A 2466-nucleotide genomic window follows, 5' to 3' on the forward strand; every position below is an offset into this window, starting at 1 on the left:
GAGATAGACCTGCTCAAAGTTGGATACAGCAGAGATAGACCTGCTCTGAATTGGATACAGCAGAGATAGACCTGCTCAGAATTGTATACAGCAGAGCTAGACCTGCTCAGAATTGGATACAGCAGAGATAGACCTGCTCAGAATTGGATACAGCAGAGATAGACCTGCTCAGAATTGGATACAGCAGAGATAGACCTGCTCAAAGTTGGATACAGCAGAGATAGACCTGCTCAGAATTGGATACAGCAGAGATAGACCTGCTCTGAATTGGATACAGCAGAGATAGACCTGCTCAGAATTGTATACAGCAGAGATAGACCTGCTCAGAATTGGATACAGCAGAGATAGACCTGCTCAGAATTGGATACAGCAGAGATAGACCTGCTCAAAGTTGGATACAGCAGAGATAGACCTGCTCAAAGTTGGATACAGCAGAGATAGACCTGCTCAGAATTGGATACAGCAGAGATAGACCTGCTCTGAATTGGATACAGCAGAGATAGACCTGCTCTGAATTGGATACAGCAGAGACAGACTGCTCAGAATTGGATACAGCAGAGATAGACCTGCTCAGAATTGGATACAGCAGAGATAGACCTGCTCTGAATTGGATACAGCAGAGATAGACCTGCTCTGAATTGGATACAGCAGAGATAGACCTACTCTGAATTGGATACAGCAGGGACAGACCTGCTCAGAATTGGATACAGCAGAGATAGACCTGCTCAGAATTGGATACAGCAGCGATAGACCTGCTCAGAATTGGATACAGCAGAGATAGACCTGCTCAGAATTGGATACAGCAGAGACAGACCTGCTCAGAATTGGATACAGCAGAGATAGACCTGCTCAGAATTGGATACAGCAGCGATAGACCTGCTCTGAATTGGATACAGCAGAGATAGACCTGCTCTGAATTGGATACAGCAGAGATAGATCTGCTCTGAATTGGATACAGCAGAGATAGACCTGCTCAGAATTGGATACAGCAGCGATAGACCTGCTCAGAATTGGATACAGCAGAGATAGACCTGCTCTGAATTGGATACAGCAGAGACAGACCTGCTCAGAATTGGATACAGCAGAGCTAGACCTGCTCAGAATTGGATACAGCAGAGATAGACCTGCTCAGAATTGGATACAGCAGAGATAGACCTGCTCAGAATTGGATACAGCAGAGATAGACCTGCTCAGAATTGGATACAGCATAGATAGACCTGCTCAGAATTGGATACAGCAGAGACAGACCTGCTCAGAATTGGATACAGCAGAGCTAGACATGCTCAGAATTGGATACAGCAGAGATAGACCTGCTCAGAATTGGATACAGCAGAGATAGACCTGCTCAGAGTTGGATACAGCAGAGATAGACCTGCTCAGAATTGGATACAGCAGAGATAGACCTGCTCAGAATTGTATACAGCAGAGATAGACCTGCTCAGAATTGGATACAGCAGCAATAGACCTGCTCAGAATTGTATACAGCAGAGATAGACCTGCTCAGAATTGTATACAGCAGAGATAGACCTGCTCAGAATTGTATACAGCAGAGATAGACCTGCTCAGAATTGGATACAGCAGAGATAGACCTGCTCAGAATTGGATACAGCAGAGATAGACCTGCTCAAAGTTGGATACAGCAGAGATAGACCTGCTCAAAGTTGGATACAGCAGAGATTGTAGCAGATTGAATACAATTGTCCCAATCTTCGCACTGCAATGTAACTGCATGTGTGATTGACAGACGACTGTGGCTGTGGGGTGCGGGGATTTCAGCTCTTGAGCTGCACAAATCTTCTGATCAGAGGAAAGTGCAGGAACGAGGCAGGAATGATAACGCTGAACGCAGCGGGGACCAGAGGCAGAACAGCAACAAAAGAAGAAGAAAGACTGTGTCTGCAGACGGAGAAAACACTGATCACTGCCCGAGTGCAACACGGAGGATGTGTCCGACACACAAGAGCGACCGTGAGTCCGGAATATGGGGGGGGTGAGGATTTATCAGGGTCCGGGAATAACAGATAAAAAATTCTCACTGGACAAGTGGCACCACTAATGCTTGTGAGGAACAGCCGGGGGGTCGCGCAGACACCCCACGCTGTCCATCAATCGCGGCTGCACCCTGACATCTCTAATACATCGGAGCCACACAATATGGCCTCATCACTTCCGCCAGCACATGACGTTCCGCACCCCCAGTATTACACTGACACCCCCTGTCCACACAGGTACAGGCAGGCACAGAGGGGGCCACGCAACCACCGGCACGACACCCCACTCGCTCATAACCCCGACAGGCGGACAGGCCCTTTTCACTAGCCCCAATCAGTGACACAGGGCTCAGCCAGCCTTGTACTCCGCCACCAATTCCTCGTTAGATCCCTGGTCCGTTAACAAGATTATATGAAGCCAGAATCCAGCCCAGGTAGCGTGTGACACTAAACCGAGCACACGGACATGGCATTC

The sequence above is a fragment of the Anomaloglossus baeobatrachus genome, chromosome 12 (genome assembly GCF_048569485.1).
Source record: "Anomaloglossus baeobatrachus isolate aAnoBae1 chromosome 12, aAnoBae1.hap1, whole genome shotgun sequence".
Lineage (NCBI taxonomy): Eukaryota > Metazoa > Chordata > Amphibia > Anura > Aromobatidae > Anomaloglossus > Anomaloglossus baeobatrachus.